We start from the raw sequence: 18,182 nt of genomic DNA on the forward strand, positions 1-18,182 counted from the left end.
GGGAGGACTCTGGCTCTTCTGTAAGTGCCTTTCGTGATGCTTAATTAATCAGGGGTTCTGAAAGCAATTAGGGCTTCTGACAGGCATCATCTTTGACATGACCACAGGTCGGCTTGGGAAACAAGAAGGGTGCAAGACCAGGGGGCCTGGGAGCTCCAGCAGTGAAGACACTCCCGTCCCTCAGCATTGGGGTAATTAGGACATTTGGTGCCACACTGCTGCCTAACTAGGTTTCCATCAACTCCAGAGGAACCTGCTGAGGTAGCGTCAAATCTGAAGCAGCCTCAGATGAGCTTTGAGCCTGGGCAATTTTCAACGAGGGAGAACTCATGTGGCCACCTGGGGAGGGGCTCCAGGGGGCACAGGCCCTGCTGCCCTTCCACCTGCAGATCCCTCCTCTCCCTGCCCCTGACTCATTCAGCCTTTCTCTCCTCCATCCCCCAAAGGGGCAGAGGAAAGAGACAAACCTTCAGGGCTCAGGCAGGATGGGCAGGATGGTTGTGGTGGTCATGCCTTCATCATTGCAGGAACCGTTGGGATGACTTGTTCTCACAACTGCTAATTCGCTGCTTAAAAGCTGCTCAGCCAAGAAAATTGGGTGCCATGTCTTTTCCAAAGAAAGGCTTTAATTGTTCCAAAATGGATGACTATGAAGAGGTGTCGGGAAGGGGAAGGAAGTGAGTGCTTATTGAGTTTCTCGTCTGTCAGCATGCAGTCTCTCCATTCCCAGGAACCTGCAAGTGGTGGTGCCCCACGCTGGGCGTGGACACCCCACCTGACACTGGACCTTCACACCTGAACTCTGGCCCAAAGGGCAGCTCTCCTGTCCTGGGCCCTGTTCTGTTTATTTACTGTGTTCCTAGGTATCAGTGTCCCCAGATGGGGCCTGGCACAGTAGGAAGACAGTTGGCTGGGAGTGGGAGGGAGGGAGGAGGGCGTCTGAGCAGGTGGGGTGGAGGTGTGCAGTGACTGTGATTTAGGGTGGGGCAGCTTTGGTCTGCCCTGTAATGATGCAGGTGGTTGTTGCTTGATGTACCCCCCAATGTGAGGGCTGGAAGCAGGGGGCCAGGGGTCTTTGGTCCCAGTGTTGCAGGCCCTGTGTGTTTTGTTGGCGCCTCGAAGGGATGGTCCCAGGAGTCCAGAAAGAGCTCAGGCATCAAAGCCAGGGCCTGTGACACCACCCAGTGTGAGGCTCCAGAACCCAGGACACCATGTGCATTACACCCCTGCAGGCCACTGCTTCCCTTTGAGGACACACCTGCCTTTCCTTCCAGGGGACAGAGCCCTCCCTGGACCTGCATTTCTCTGGATTTCTCCTGACCTTCTCTGGCCCAGAGGCTGTCCTCTCCGCCCCACAGCTTTGCAAACCTGGGACCCTCTACTCTCCGCCTGTGTTTGCACCGCATCCTGTGGATACCTTCTGTGGCCAGGACAGTGCAGTGGGTGGGTCTGTGCTCCAGGCCAGATGGGGCAGAGAGCGCTGTGGGCCCCCCCTTGTCACCTCCAAGCAGGCCCCTCCCTCAGCAACCAGCCAGCCCTCCTGTACAATTTCCCTGAGAAGGAAGCGAAGGGAGATCTATTTTGTTTGTAAAGAGCTGATTATCACCGATAAATGTATCTAATTAGTCTCATTTGCTGACACACAAGCCTTTAATTGTGAGTTGAATAATTAGACATATCTGCATATGCAAATGACACATTATACTCTATGTCATGTCTAACCTGATACCTCCAGGGACAAACCATTCTGTTGCAGGAGAGAATATGATGTATTAATTTACAAAAATACCTTTATTTAGTGCCAGAAACTCCCGTCTGCTTACATGATAACTGGAGAGCCAGGTGCCCTCTCCTGTTGAAGAAACACCTGGTGGATGCTGACCCTCTGGGTGGCACCAGGGTCAAGGACTTCCTGGGCCACCTGGACACCAGCCCCAAGCTCGGCCACCCACCCCTGCTCTGTGACAGGTGGGTTTGGTGGCAGTAATGTCCTGAAGGCTGCAGGTCGGCCCAGTGTGTGTGGTGACATCCCTCCCCAAGGCCATGAGCTGCATGTATATTAATGGTGCTGCCCACACCCCACTGGGGTCTGGGCTTCAAACAGTGCGGCAGCTGCTCCTGTCCAGGCTGGGTCACTGCCACCCTCCCCAATGTGTATCCTGAAAGCAGCCTCAGGAGGAGGCTGGGTGCCTGGCTTGGAATTCAGGGTGTTCTGTGTCCACCTCCCCAGACTTTGCTTTTGGCTGAGTCCCGGACCCTCCCCCGAGTGGCGGCTGCGGGTGATCACTGCAGTCCTCCAGGTCCAGATGGAGGGGATGTGGCCTGCAAGAGCTTCAGGGAGCACCACCCGGCGAGGGGGGGCGTGTTGCCGCTGTGTCCCAAGCACAGCCGGGGCTGGTGGTGTCTCGGGGTGGCAGCCAGCCTGGGGGTAGGAGGGGGAAGGGGGAAGGGGTGGGGAGAGGAGGGGAGGGGCGGGGCTGGGAGGGGGCGGGGAGAGGAGGGGAGGGGCGGGGGTGGGGAGGGGAGGGGCGGGGGTGGGGAGAGGAGGGGCGGGAGGGGGCGGGGAGAGGAGGGGGAGGGGGCGGGGAGAGGAGGGGAGGGGAGGGGGTGGGGCGGGGGCGGGGAGAGGAGGGGAGGGAGGGGGCGGGGAGAGGAGGGGAGGGGGCGGGGCTGGGAGGGGTGGGGAGAGGGGGCGGGGCGGGGGCGGGGAGAGGAGGGGAGGGGGCGGGGCTGGGAGGGGTGGGGAGAGGGGGCGGGGCGGGGGCGGGAGAGGAGGGGAGGGGGCGGGGAGAGGAGGGGCGGGGAGGGGGCGGGAGGGGCGGGAGGGGGCGGGGAGAGGAGGGGCGGGGCGGGGCGGGGAGAGGAGGGGCGGGAGGGGGCGGGGAGAGGAGGGAGGGAGGGGGGCGGGGAGAGGGGGCGGGGAGAGGAGGGGAGGGGGCGGGGCTGGGAGGGGTGGGGAGAGGGGGCGGGGCGGAGGCGGGGAGAGGAGGGGAGGGGGCGGGGCGGGGAGAGGAGGGGAGGGGGCGGGGGCGGGAGGGGGCGGGGAGAGGAGGGGAGGGGGCGGGGAGAGGAGGGGAGGGGGCGGGGAGAGGAGGGGAGGGGGGCGGGGCGGGAGGGGGCGGGGAGAGGAGGGGAGGGAGGGGGCGGGGAGAGGGGGCGGGGGCGGGGAGAGGAGGGGCGGGGCGGGGCGGGGAGAGGAGGGGCGGGAGGGGGCGGGGAGAGGAGGGGAGGGAGGGGGCGGGGAGAGGAGGGGAGGGAGGGGGCGGGGGAGAGGAGGGGAGGGAGGGGAGGGGAGGGATGGGGTGGGGAGAGGAGGGGAGGGAGGGGGCGGGGCGAGGGAGCGGGGAGAGGAGGGGAGGGGAGGGATGGGGTGGGGAGAGGAGGGGAGGGAGGGGGCGGGGCGAGGGAGCGGGGAGAGGAGGGGAGGGGAGGGAGGGGGTGGGGAGAGGAGGGGAGGGAGGGGGCGGGGCGAGGGGGCGGGGAGAGGAGGGGAGGGAGGGGCGGGGAAAGGAGGGGAGGGAGGTGGCGGGGCGAGGAGGGAGGGAGCCCAGCTCTGGCTCCCCCGCCCTCCCCGGCTGCGGGGGTCACGCGGGCTGCGCTGGGAGGCAGAGCTGAGGAATTTGGCTCGCGGGAGGCCGGCGGAGGCTCCTTCCCGCTTCCCAGCCGCTCCGCGCCGCCCTCCGCCCCCGCCCCCGTCGCCACAGCAACGGGCGCGGAGGAGCGGAAGGGGAGCCGACTCCTCCCGAGCCGCCTTCAGCGCCGTCTCCCCGCGCCCGGCGTGCGCTGAGCCGGCGTGGCCAGCAGAGGGCAGCCCGGGTCGGCGCTCAGCGGGCGGGACGGGTGGCCCTCGCTGTAGGGGGGCCCCGCATTTCGGGGGTTTCCACGTTTCCCCCAAAGGCTGGAGGCCGGTTCCCTGCGGGGGGCAGCAGGTGGGGCACGGCCATTAGGGGGCCTGTCCACAGGGCAGGCCCACTTTCATGACCAGTGTGGCTCTCAGCCCGTCTTTGGGGGAGCTGCGGGTATCTGGCTGTTGATACCCCAGTGCCTGGGGGGGCAGCTGCTGATGGGACCAGCGGGGCATGACCCCACTGAGCCCCAGGCGCTCATTCCCTCACTCCAGGGTTCACCTGTTCATTCATTCCTCCATTCAGCGCCTCCTCCTTCACACACAGGGCACCTTTCTCTCCAGGGCTCCGACCAGCAGCTCTGGCCCTTTGGTCTGAGCCAGGACTCAGAGCCCCCAGGGGGCGAGGGGCCTGGCTGTCACTGCCCCCCCCCCCCCCAGTATTTCCTGTGTTCTCTCAAGTGGGAACACTTTAGTCCAACCTCCCTGTCATTTCTTTTTTGAGTCCCTCCCACCCCCACCTGTGGTTAATCTGGCATCTTAAATGCAAGTGACCTTCTCTCCAATTCGAGGAATTCATCTGCCAAAGAAAGAAAAGAAAATCCCAGATAAAGGAGGAAACCGCGTCCAAACTGCAGTTACACAACTCCCCACGGGGCAGACGGCTGATCCTCCGCGAGGGCTGCAGCACCCCAGGGAGAAGTTCCAGCAGCTCCAGCAGAGGCAGGGGGCCTGGGGGTGGGGCAGGAGGTAGGCAGGCAGTGGCTGGCACGGGTGGGGTGGAGTGGGTGGCCGCCCACTCTGAGGATGAATGTGGCTTGGCCCTCCCTGCAGTGGGTGGACCTCACCATCCTGGGCTTCTCTCTCCCTCGCTGTCAGCAGTGTCCCACCCTGACCTGGTTCTCGGGTCCAGGTTTTAAGGGTGGATTAGTAGCCAGGGTGCCAGGAGTGCTGGCTCAGCAGGGCCTCCAAATGTCCCTGATTTGATGGGGCTGAGATGGGCAAGGGCCTGTGGTCCCAGTCACTCTCCTCGTCTCAGCCGCCTGGGAGGCACCTTGTCTTGTTGCTTATGTGCCATCTGGCTCATTTGGCAGCTGAGGCTCAGACTCAGTTGCTGGTTTGACCCCAGGCTGTGCTGGCAGTGTCCTGGGAAGGGTGGGTGGGAGGCATGAAGACCCCAGGCGCTGTTGCTCTCATTGGTTTGTGAGGTCTTCAGCTCCATCTCCAACCCCTACATGGCCCCCATCACCCACTTGGCCAGGGACCTTCTTCGTCACTGTACCCTGGAGGGGGAAAGCCTGGACCCAGCAACCCCATTTGGCACCTGCATCCTTCGGGGGGGACTGGTTCTAAGAGGACTCAGTGAGGTCACCTGAGGTCACAGAGGGTCCTGGGCAGGTGGTACAAAGTGGGACTGCTTTTCTGATGGCACCTGGCGGGGGGGGGGGGGCGCCGAGGCTTAGAAAGCTTTGGGCAGAAAGTGACTCCTGACCTAAGAGAACTGATATTGGATAAACGGCTGAGCTGATCACAGCCCATTGATGGACAACTGACCCTCCTCCCGCAGGGCGAGGCTGTGTCCCTAGGGAGAGCAGCCTCGTCTGCAGCTGAACGCCCATCCCAGATGTCCACCATGTGTGCCCATGTCCCTCCCTGGGCTGCCTGGGAACTCATTCAGAAACAGGTGCCTTCCTGGCTGGCGGCTCTAAGCCCAAATCCTCTGTCCTCTGGCAACTGCCAGGACCCGGCCCCTCCCACCAGGGAGAGGCAAAGTGAGGAGTTTCCTCCACTGTGATTAACATCCCCCCTCTTTCTCCCTTCACCTCATCTCCCATCGTAGGCTCTTTGAGGAGGAGGCAGCCTAGTTGCAGGTGGAAATTCTTGAACAGGTGGAGGGCCAGGCGCAGGACCCAGGGCCCAGACAGACAGGGCAGGCAGAATGCTGGGTGGGCGCACCTTAACCTGAGCCACCTCAGCTGAGGCCGAGGTGCCTGCCCCACGGAGGACCAGAGTCAGGTGCATGAAGACAAGGTGACCATAGAGATTAAGACACCCAGGCTTGACCACTGGTCATTAGAGAGGGCAGGTGGGGTGGTGCTGGTTAGGCAGAACTCCACACAGAGACCACACACCTAGGGCCTCAGCTGTGGAGCTGGGCTCTGAGACTGCAGGCTGCACCCTGGCTTTGACATCCTGTCCTGTGTGGGTCAGCAGCCCAGGACGGTGCAGCCCTGCAGAACCGAGAAGACAGGCTGGAGCTGGTGGGCGAGAGCTGGAGGTCACTGCAGCCTCACTCTGGGGGGTGGGGCCTGGGCAGGAAGCTTCTGGAAGCCAGCCCACCCTAGGGAGATAGGTACCTCTAGGGGAAATCCACTGTCACCCCCGAGTCTTCCTGCAAGGATGGGGAGAAACCCCGGGCAGGCCCCAGGCCCCTGGCAAGGAGACATTCCCATTGCATTTTCCGTGTGGATTTCCTGCCAAGGGGCTGACACCCCCCATGTGTTGTTTATCTTGTCAAATGTGCTCACGTGGGCCCTCAGCTCCCTTCTTGGCTCTGGAACAGAGCTTAGGAGAGACAGGTTTAAGTACTTTCATGTGTTTCCCCAAATGTGGGACCTGAGGCGTTTCCTCAGCAGGTTCTGTCCAGAAACAGTGTCTGGGTCGGATTTGGTTCAGAAACCGACCCTCAGCCCTCTGTCTGTGCCCCGTACTTATGGCGCCCACCCCAAGAAGCAGGGCTGCCGTCACCAGGAGAGGCGCAAGCAATTTATGAGAATTAAAACAGTCATTTAGAAAAAGCGTCTCAAGGGCATCAGTACAGATAAGTAGTAGGGAGTAACTTGCAAGTGGCAATAAGCGCCCACTTCAGCTCCCAGATGCGGAGGGTCTTCAGGAGAAGGACATGCCCCTCCCTGGCCCTGGGCTCCGCAGGCCCCAAGGGGCCAGGGAGGTGGTGGGGCAGCTTTGAAGTCTGACCCAGGTTTCGGTCTGTGTTACTAGGGGCCTCTTCCTGCCGTCTGTGGGTGTGTTCACCCTCTTCCCGCCCTCTGTGGCCTTGCCCACCCCTCTCCTGCAGGTGGGTGAGTGCCCCCTCCCCCGCAGGAGTGGCCCGCTGGCCCGCTGCTGCACTGCCTCCTGCCCTGCCCTTGGCTCAGCCTGTGGAGGGGCACTGCCTGCCTGGTGCCGTTGCGGCCACCGTGGGTGTTCTCCGGGAGATCGGCGTGGGCTTGAAGCGAAGATGAGAAAGTGAGGATCTTCGTGTCTTCTGCCGAGGAATCAGCTCTTCCCCAAACTGTCAGAATGGAAATAATTTTAGAAGCCATTGTTCATCGCAGGCTCGGCTTTTCATAGTTAAAAACAAGTCCCGCGCCATCGTCAGAGATGCTAAAATAACTCGGCGCAGGCACGGCTTGGATGGACCGAAATAGACCTGGAGCTGGCCCCAGTGCACTTTCTCCAGGTGGCGGCTGGCTCAGGGGTCACTGCAGAGGCACCCGGCTTCTCCAGCAGCTGCTCCACCCTGTCTGCACATCCTGTGGAGTCCGGGGGGTTTTCTTTGGGCCTTGCCAGCGGTGAGGTTGCAGACCACCTGGACGGTGAGCCAGCGGCCGTTGCCTGAACCGCATGGACAGGGACAGCTGAGGGCTCTCCTTATGTCAACGTTCAGCCCGTGGCCTAGCTCCTGTTCGGTTTGGTCCTTTGACTGCCCCGATGCCCTGCTGCTTCCCTGCTCCTGGACCCCCACCCCCGGGCTCCTCTCTCTCTGCCTGGGTCCTTGTCTGGGGTAGACCTGTGCTGTGAGTCTCTGGGATTAGGCTGGGGCAGGTCCCCCAGACCTCAGACTCTGTTGTAGGCCCTGGCCTGGTCAGCTTTGCCTCCTGACGCCCCCATTCCTCCAGAGAGGAGCCACTGGCAGTGGGCACCGGCTGCTGCATTTTGCTGGGCAGGGTCCTCTCATCCCTGAGAGGATGTTTCTCCTCTGTTGTCCTTTTGTTTCTTGTCCTCTCTTGCTGATACATTTTGGGGAGTTGCTGCTCATGACTCTGAAGCAGCTGCGCTCTCACAGGCCTGAGCTGGGCCCAGCTGTGCACCAGGGGGGGCGGGTAGGGTGGCTCAGCCAAGATGGCTGCATTCATAGTGCTGTCCTGTCCCCTGCTGTCCCCTGAGGTGGCAGCACCTGGGCAGTTCCTGGACCTCAGACCTCGTGGGCAAGAGGACGGTCGCTACCTCACTGCTTTTTGCCGCTGTCAGGCTCTCGTAGCCCTTAGGTCACTATTGCAGGAGCAGCCCCCCAGGGGACCACAGGTGGTGAGCCACATGGCCACAGACTGGCGGGGAACATGGAGCCACTCATCCCCCAGCACTGCTCTGTTATCTCGTGTGAAATGAGGCCTGCTCAGCTACAAGGCCATTTTTAGCTTTTTTTTTCAAGTTGGTTGGATTATGCTACACATTATTGTAGCATGTTGAACACGAGTGAAATCTTGACCCTCGAGATGCTCTCTGATACGTGGGGCGTGTAGCTCTCTCGCCGATTTGCCAGCACTGCCCAGGCCAAGGCCTGCCTGCTCCAGTGCAGGTGGACACATCCTTCATTTTGCTTTGGGAACACATGGCCCCCGGATGTCCTTTAGGTAGGGGAGGGTTTTGACCTAATGGGGCCATGACCCTGTGGACAAAGCATGACCACACATACGGAATTTAGGGTTCTGGGGTTTATGTGAGACATTGGCTTCCACTGTCCTGAGAGGCCCGCAGAGCTGGTATATCACCCACCAGAGAGGACCAGGTGGGCCCTGGGATGGTGGGGAGACGGCTCTGTGTGCTGTGAGGGGGCAGGCTTGTTCTCAGGCTCCCCCAACCTAGCAGACAAGTGGCCCCTGCTTTGAAGGGGATGCTTCTCTCAGAACTTAAGGAGAGTGAGGGGTGACACACAAGGGAATGACCACTTGTGTCGATGGTGGTGAGGATGTGGGGATACTGTGGGGGAGCTCAAGTGGAGGGGAGCATGGCTGCTGGGGATAGCAGGGAACTCTAGGGTGTCTGGCTATCCCCTGCTCCTGGCACTGGGCTCCAATTTGGAAGATCCTGGGCATGGTGAAGGGGCAGGCAGCTCTGTGTTCACGCTGAATCTCGTGTCTAATGCCCGCTTCCTGACCTTTGTCCCCACTCATCCACCCATCCATTCTCTCACTCCACTTATTTATTCCTTGGACCTACTGGCTGACGTTTTGGGGGGGGTGGGTGGCAGGCCCTCCAGGCACAAAGTGAAGTGTTGATCGGCACCCTTGACCAGCTGGGAGCTGATCCCTAGGGGCTGTGGAGCTGGGCAGGGTGTGGGGCCCAGGACAGAGGTCCTGGTGCTGACTCTGTCTTCCATCCACATCCCTCCCTATGTCTGTTTCCTCACCTGTCCCCTCCTGCATCCCCTGTGCAGGGGAGGGTGATGCTAGCATCCACAGCCAGGAGTGGGGGCTGGGCAGATCCCAGATGGAGATGCAGCAAAGGAGCATCAAGGGGTGACAGCCCAGCCCCCCTTCCCCTGCAGCTCCCCTGTCAGCTGGGTGCAAAGGCTAAGGAGGGGCAAGGCAGTGAGCAGCCTGCAGTGCCCAGGATAAGGGCAGATGCCCAGCTGTCAGGATCTGGGCCCCACTTCCTGGCCACTGAAACCATCTACTTTTCTGGAGCCTAGACGCCCAGGCCTCCTGGGGTGGCGACCTGGGAAGAAACAGGAAAGGGAACATTTCCGCAGAACAGTGGCCAGGGTAGTCAGGGCAGCACCAGCTCCTTAACCCTTCCCTGCCCCAAAGTGATCTGCACGCCTCCTCCCTCCTGGAACTCACTGGGGAGTGTCTTAGGGGTCAGGAGGTGGGGAGAGGTGGGGTTGGACTACCGATGGAGCACCTGGCATTGCTGAAAGGAGGCTGAGGGAGGGTGGGAGGAGCCCAGAGGGCAGTAAGGGGTGGACCCATTTGGGGCCTGGCACAGCAAGTCAAGCAAGCCCCTTCTTCCTGGGGAGAGCTGGTGTTTGAGCTGATTTCTTCTTAAGGTGACCCCATCTTAAGGGAAGATGAGATGTGTCCCAGGCTCAGAGCCTGGAGTCAGTCACGCCATGCTGGATGTAACTGCTGGGATTCACAAAACTCACTGGATGGCCATGGTGGGCGGCCAGGCATGGAAACCACAGCGATAAGATAGGGAGGAAACCTCCTCACTCAGCTACAACCACACCTCTTCTGGCTCCTGGGACTCAGAGCCTGATGTGGGGCCCAGAAGCAGGCCAGGCCCCTGGCACCCAGCGGAGCTGCCCGGCACCCACACCCAGCTTCTACCGGCAGCGGGCTCTGCTCCTGGTCAGGAGCACAGGGCTTTTCAAAGCTGCTGGTTAGAGGCTGATTAAAACGCCTGGCCCCAAGAGGCTCCCGCTAACCCCACGGGAGCCCAGCTGTCATCACTCAGCAGGGCCCGGGTCAGAGTCCCCGCCTGACCGCCCGGGAAGGCCGCCGCCCGCGGTGCTGGCGTCCAGGCGCTCCCGCGGCGGCGCTCTCCACGGTGCTGAAGACGAGGGTCCCCGCCCCGCCGCCCGGCGCCCCGGGGCCTCCCCAGCCCGCTCTGCCCGGTGCCTCTGGAAACAGAAGTCTCCTCATCAGCCTCAGCCGGACCTTGAGCCTCCTCACCTAATTCCTGATCTCTCCTTCCCCCTTCCTTCCTCTTCTCTTGCTCCTGACAGCAATGGCCCAAGGGGACAGAGAAGGACACCCTTCCTCCGCCCGGTCCCTTGAGAAAATGATTTGAAAATGCCTGGTTCCTCCTATTCCTGAGAGCTGGGGTTCAGGCAGGTGGGCAGAACAGATGCGCCCAGGCACCTGGAACCCCAAAGTATAGACTTGAGGAGGAAGCCTGTGAGCTGTGGCTATTGATGGGCCTGACACTGAGCTCAGGATGAGATGTAGAGTCCCAGGAGGCAGAGCCATCCCCTCGTAACAAAACAGAAAATTTAGCTGGGTAAGCAATTTACATTTCGAAGGAAGCTGGAGGCAATGAGGTCGAAGCCAAGAGGAGGCTGGTTTAAGGGAAATTAGCTCTGGTCCCTGTGACACGGTGCCCAGGGTTGGGGGCATGTGAAAGCCGGGGTGTCCCTGTTCCCAGAAATGCACTACTTGTCAGCAGAGATGGGTGTGGGCACACGACTCCCCACAGAGGGAGGGAGGCGGAGGCCCTGCCCAGGAGCCGTGCGGGGGCCACCGCCACACTGGGCAGGGCTTGGGCCACCAGAGGAGGCGCTGCCCACAGGAAGTGCCTGACCTGGATCCTTTCCACCAACCTGCAAACAGGAGAGAGGTTATTTCAGATGCTCTGATTTCTCTGATAAATGGCAAAATATGTAAATATCGAACCCTTTTCCTTCAGCCACTACGACAAATGGAAACAGGTTTATTAGCATAGAGATGAGTTTAATCAAATCAGCCCGAGCACAAATGAGCCACAGGAAACCAGTGAGCGGGGAATTAATTAGCAGCGTAATGATGACAATGTTGCTGCTGATCACCTCAGGCCACGCGCTCTCCTGCGGCCAGGGCTCCCCAGCTCGGCTTTCCTTTGCCAGAGACTCTGAGCCCGGACCACCTAAGGGCCCCTGGCAGCCGGGATCAGGGACTGGCGAGCAGGCACCCCTGGGCCAGGAGAGCTGGGGGTGGGCCTGCTCTCCCAGCTGCTGGAGGTCCTGTCTGGGGGCTGAGGGTCAGGGGCCAGGGGGCACCACCAGAGTGGGGGCAGCCCAGATATAGTGGAGAGGCCCCTGCAGCTCTGGTCCCGCCTGAGGGGGGACTTGGTGATGTGCAGCAGTCACCTGAACTGTGGTGTTCCTATGCTCATTTTTAAAAAAATATGTTTTTATTGATTTTTAGACAGAGATGAAGGGAGAGAGATAGAGAGAGAGAACCACTGATGAGAGAGAAACATCATTGATTGCTGCCTCCAGCACGCCCCTCACTGGCAATTGAATGTGCCCTGACCAGGAATCGAACCATGACCTCTTGGTTCCTAGGTCGACGCTCAACCGCTGGGCAACACTAGGTAGGCCCTATGTCCATTTCAAGTTGGGAGGGAAGGTTTGGGCCCCTGGTTTCCCGCAGGGGAGGCCCCCAAACCAGCCATTTAAATTCCAGCAGGGGAGATTGGCCACATCTCGGGGTGGCTGGCCAGTTCCTGAGGTTGTGGCAGGCATTTGAGAACACCTGACTCAAAGCAAAATTAAAACAACTCGTTACCTATTTGCCCCACCTGCAAAAGCAAGGTTGGCAGTTTTACTTCAGAGGGACTCAAAGGCCAAAGAAAGCCTCAAGCATTTTCTCAGTCTTTCCCACTTTAGAAAAAGAAATCACAAACAAGGAGGAAGAACCAACAACATGCACTCTGTGATCATCAAAACCAACATGTGCTCCCTGTTATTTCAAAGAGAGCGGGGAACCTTGAGGCCACAGCAAACTAATCCTAAAGCCAGAGGGGATGGTTCGCGGTCCTCTGTTCCTAACAGCCACCATCCATGTTCTGAGCCCAGCAAGTGAGAACATTATTTGGGTCTTTGGTTCTCTGCTAAGTCACCTTCTTCAGGGCGGCTGTTGGTGACGATAGCAATCAGAACAAACACAGCAGCTAGTATCCACTGAGAACCCAGGACACCAGGCACTGACCTACGACTTGGTGTCATGTGGCCCTGGTCCCTCTGTCTGCAGCTCTGTGGCTGCACCTCCCTGTGGCCCCAGGAAGCACCTGCAGGTGCTTGCTGTGTGCACCGAGCAACGAAGATCCTGCCCATGGCCGATGATATCGCCCGGGGCCTGTCCCAAGCAGGCAGTGCCCTTTCTTTCCCTGCCTATTTCAGAACACTGAGGCCAGAGACATGAAGGCCCTGCTTACTGTTCTTCACCTGGCTGGACAACACATCTCAATGCTGGCCTATCCTCTGGGGTTTAAGCCCTTCTCAGTGCACCCAGCACCTCGCTCACCAGCTGGGGGAACCTTGGCCATCCCAGGACACCCTTCTGCAGCCGTCTCACACCAGAATGAGGCATTGGGCTCAGCTACAGTATCTCCCCCCCAAGACAGCCATGAAGGAACCAATTATGGCCCTGGTGCCCCTCCATATACCACCCAAGGGTGCAGGGGTGCCAAAGAGAAGGCTGTGCATCTCCAGGCAAAGGCATCCTGAGTGTAATGGGAAATGTTACCCAGTGAATTCTGTTCCTCCCCAATCAGCAGAAAGAGGGAAACTGATCTTCCAGGGCTGGATCAGGGCCCAAATTTTGCCACATTTATTGGTTATGGAGGGGCTGGGGGAGCCCGTTCTGGCCACACATCTAATGAGCCACTTGGCAGCTCCATTTCCAGAAGACACTAATGCCTGTAAATGCCTCCCCAGACAGTGGGTCCACAGATGTGACCACTGCCCGTTTTGGGGAAGGGAACACAGTCATCTGGGCTCTGCCACTTGGTGAGCTTGTGTCCAACCCCTGTGATTTCACCAGAGGGCAGAAGAGGAAGCTTTTTTATTAAAGATGTAACATGTGTGCTTACAGGGCCTGAAGTTCAATCCCATTCTGATGTCTCTGCACTTCTGTGTCCTGCGGGCCACCAGTGTCATGGCCCATCCTTGGGGATGTCCAGTTAGCATGGGCACTGCCCACCTACACCATGCTGAGGGGCTCATTCCACCTGCGCCCATCCTTTATCCAAGGGTTTTACCTGGGGGTGACCAGAAGCTGATTGGTAGGCGAGAGCGCCGAACACCAACCAGTGGCTGGATCAGAGTGGGGGCGGGGAGGCCCTTCCCAGTCCAGCCCACCGCCGCTTCTACAAACAAAGTTTTATTGGCACACAGGCATGTCTGCAGTGGCTTTCATCCTACAGGGGCAGAGTTGGGCAGTTCCCGCTGAGACCTGTGGAAGTTACTGTCCAGCCTGGACGGAAAATGGGCAGCTCTGCTTGAGGCCCCGGTTCCGTCGGCTGAAACCACAGGCTTCGGGGAACTGAGAAGAGGACTGTGAGTGGCAGGGATTTGATCAACTAGTTAAGCTATTTCTAATAGACTCTGGACACTTTGACTTCATTAACTTTATAAAACGCCAGGACCAGAAGTGCTCTGAACTAGCTGTGAGCTGACTCCCCAGGATCCCAGACAAATGCTCACACCTCCTACTCTCTCTGGTCCGATGACCCCATGGGGTTGGTGCTCTGCAGAGACCTTTAGGGACCATCAGGCCCCATAGCCCCTGAGCCTGTTTCTTAGCCTAAAGGCCCCTGGTTCGGCGCCACCTGCCTTCTGTCTGGGTTTTCACTGGGCTCTGGGTGCTGAGCTTGGCTGGGACCTCACCTCTTAATCTCCACCAGCGAGGACACTTCCAATCTCCAGCTCCCAGCCCTTCGGTCTAATCCACTCTGTCTTTCTCATGGCTCTTCGATCCACCTGGGGAAACCTTGCTTCCTCAGGCAGTCCTGCCGTGTCTGTCCCTGGAAAGGCTCAGGCCAGCCATGGGGACGGCCCCTCCCCTGACACTGGGTCTACAGGACTCTGCTGCTTGGAGCCTGTTCTCTTTGAGCACACACCTGTCTCCCCACCAGCCTGGGATCCACTGATGGGTGTGGGCTGCCCAGCTGGCCTCATGTCACACCTTAGAGGGCTCCTGAGTGTGCCCCAAACCTGGACATGCTTATGAATTTGATGTGAGAACAATGGAACATGGCCCTGGGGACACACAAGGGGTGCATTTTCTGTGGGTCCTCAGTGCGGGGGGTTCAGTGGTCCTGCTGAAAGACATGACCTCAACCTCAGGGTGTCAGGACCTGGAGCCAGAGCAGGGTGCAGGGGCTGGGGGCACCCTGCAGGCTGGGCTCCTGCTCCTGCCTGTGACACCTCCTGGAACCCCCTCCCCTCTCTGGCCTCCAGTGAACAGACATACCCTCAGGGCAGTTCTCCTCCCTCTACCCCTCACATCCCCAGGACAGACCCCGCCTCAGGGCGTCCACATGCTCTCCACCCATGTGCGGAGCAGTGAGGCTGCCCATTAATTAAACTCAGAGCAGGCAGGAGGGGTGGGCGCCAACTCGGGGTCACTGGGCGCTGCATTGTGAAAGGCACAGCCAGCCGCACCTTGTAATTTAGTCCCAATGAAAAGGGCAACAGAAAAAGGCCAATATTGTTCTAAATTAGACTGACTGCTCCTTTATGTCAGGGACACACATGGTAGGCTCTGGGGACTGGCCAAGTATCAGCCAGAAAGACGGAAAGGTTGGCTTCTCGGTGGTGGGGGGAGTAGTAAAACAGGTGGGGTTTAGGGAGTCACACTTCAGAGTGCAGACTGGCTGTGGGGGTAAATTAGCCCACACAGAGGTGTCAGACCTCACAGCAAGGGGGGATTAGTGTCCAGTGGGGACGGGGTCTTAGTTTGGGAGAACTAGACAGTGGTGACGATGACGTGATGAATGTGCTAAATGCCACCGAATTGCACACCCTAAAATAGTTAATATTATGTCAGGTGAATTTTACCCCAATAAATTATTTTTAAATGGCTGAGTCTCCACACGGCCACCCTTTCATCAAATTAAACAGACCTGGCCATGAGCACCTGTCCCATCTCACTGCCCCCCCCCCCGTCTATTTCTCAGGCTCTGCCTTCCCTTATCCCTCAGCTTTCCCCAGTTTTCTGTCTTTCTCTTTATTTCATGAAATAAAGAGGACCGGTTTCTGGGAGGGTGCGGAGCAGCCTGGTGGGTGTCCCGGAGTGCCCCGTGTGGAGCAAGTCCCAGCTGATGGAGGTGGCTCCTCCGGGTCCTGGCCGCACCCTCTCACGCTGAGTCCCGTTTGTTATTTCTTGGTTGCATTTCCAATGCCCTTACAATATTTACCATAACTTCTGGTCCATAGTGCTGTTTGCAAGAATCCCCAAATTCATACCTGTAGGGGTTGAAAGGTGGCCCCAAAAAGATATCCCCCCCTCCCCCGAACCTGTGAATGGGACTTTGTTTGGTAAAAGGGCCTTTGTAGATATAATTAAGGATCTGGAGGTGAGATGACCCTGGATTATGGTGGGCCCTAGATCCAATGACCTGTGTCCTGGTAAGAGGAAGGCAGGGGGAGATCAGAGACTGAAGGCAGGCCTGCTTCTGGGGCTCCTGCAGCCCTGCGGTGAAGGGCTGCCCGGGGGCCAGAAGGTCTGAGCCCCCTCAGCTCACTGGTTCTGACCTTTCCCGCCTGCAGACAGAACTGGGACCAAGGGCCCCTTGCCCTCCCGTCCCCTGTCCCAGCAGAGTAGACCGCCCTCCTCCAGGCAGGAGCAGGTTGGAATCAGGGGCGGGACTCAGAGGAGAGAGATGCAGGAAGGCAAACAGGATCTCCCTTAAACGGTGCGGATGTGGGAACAGTTGTGAAAGGAGGGTGGGTGGCTCCTCTGCACTGTTCCAGTTCCCCGCCTCGGCCCCTTCAGCTAATGATGAGGACACATGGGGGGAAAAACGAAATTCAATATGCATTTTAAAAGACATGAGAAAATAATAAAGAGGCCTGTTAATTGTCTAACATTTTGTTAATTCATTAGGCATACAATTTAAAAATAACTTTGCCTTACTAAAAAATAAATTAATTGTAATTTCTTACTGAACCTAAGGAGGGAGAGAATTTGCGTGGCGCGGTTCCCGCACACTGCCCAGCCCGTCTGGGGTGAACTATAAAGGCCCTGGCACAGCCCACAGACGATCGTTAGGAAATCATGAGTCTGAAGTTGCTTCCTCCGAGAAAAATCTGTGGGTGGGGGGAGGGGATCCCGCCGTGTTTGTGCAAGGTCACTGGGATGTCTGTCCTTCCAAGGTGGACACACAGGAGCTCTGCTGGAATCCCGTTTGGAATACTCTGGAGTCCCGCCGGGTGAGCCACGCCCAGAGGCGGGCGGCTGCTGTCCGCTGCCCCTCGTCCCCTCTGGGCGCCTCTGTGGCACAGAGAAGCTGCTGGAAACGGGAGGAGCACCTTCATTGCAGCGGCCGCACCATTCACGGTGACGTCCGTGCCCTCACGCTCTGGCTTCGCCAGGAAAGAAACCTGCAAAGACAGCGAATCTCTCAGGACAGGTCAAACCATCACCTGTCACCCACTGTAGCCCCATCAGGGGAAGGAGCCAGCAGAGGGCTCAGTGGGTGCTGGAAGACGCAGTAAATCAGGCCCAGGGTCCAGGCGGGCGGTAGGGTCCCAGCGGGCCAAGGGCTGTTAGTGGGACCAGAAACCACTCCCAGGATGGAGGACACTGTCTCAGTCCAACCACACAGAGCTAAATCAATGAAGATATCCAAAAGCAGCCTGCTGGGTTCAGAGCCTTTCCTGGCCACCCAGGGCCTCTTTGTCACCTGTCGCAGGTCGAGGGTTAAGGGCAGACTCAGAGCCAGGTACCTGTTGTGAAACTGCATCCCCAGCACACAAGCAAGTCTGAATGACTAGAAGGCAGGACCTGCCACATCTGCTTTTTGGATCCATTTATTTGTCAAACCCCGTGGAGACTGCGCCCACAGTGCTCTGCCCTCAGGGCTGCAGGGTGACAGAGCATCCCCATCTCTCTGCCTGGGAAACCCATCTTTGCACCAAGACTATAAGAAAGGGGTGTGGTGCTGAGGGCGCCCCGAAGCCCAGGATTTCAGCAACATTGGTGTGGATTCTGTTCTATTTACTTTGACTGAAACCTATCCTGAAACAGTCTGTGGCACATGGGCATGTTTTAACTTCAATACACTTTGTCAAAAATAGATGGGCTCTGCAGGAGGAACAGACCACAGGAAGGGGTTTTAAATGGCTCGTCTTTGGAATATTAATAGCATGGAAAAAGTTATTAGAATAATTTTTCATCACCCTGGCTGGTGTTGCTCATTGGTTAGAGCGTTGGCCTGAGCACTGAGGGTCATGGGTTCAATTTCGGTGAAGGGCATGTACCCGGGTTGCAGGTTCAATCCCTGGCCCGTGTCCAGGTGCATTTGGGAGGCAACCAATCAATGTGTCTCTCTCACATCGATGTTTCTCTCTCTATCTCTCCCCTCCCTCCCTTCCACCTTCTCTAAAAATATAAATGGAAAATAATATCCTCAGTGAGAATGAACAACAACAGAAAGAATACTTTTTCATCTTGAATAATAAATTAATAGAATAATTTGGTGGTGCCATGTGACATCCGGGGTAAGAGTGGGCTTTGTAGTAGCCGCTTGGGGAGGAGGAGATGGGTGTGGGCAGAGCTGGGTGCCCGGGGTTGGCGGAAGGTGGAGGGCAGGCTGCGGGACAGGCATTCAGGGACAAGCTCTCTACAAG

Source organism: Miniopterus natalensis, chromosome 7 (assembly GCF_054644295.1).
Source record: "Miniopterus natalensis isolate mMinNat1 chromosome 7, mMinNat1.hap1, whole genome shotgun sequence".
Taxonomy (NCBI): Eukaryota; Metazoa; Chordata; class Mammalia; order Chiroptera; family Miniopteridae; genus Miniopterus; species Miniopterus natalensis.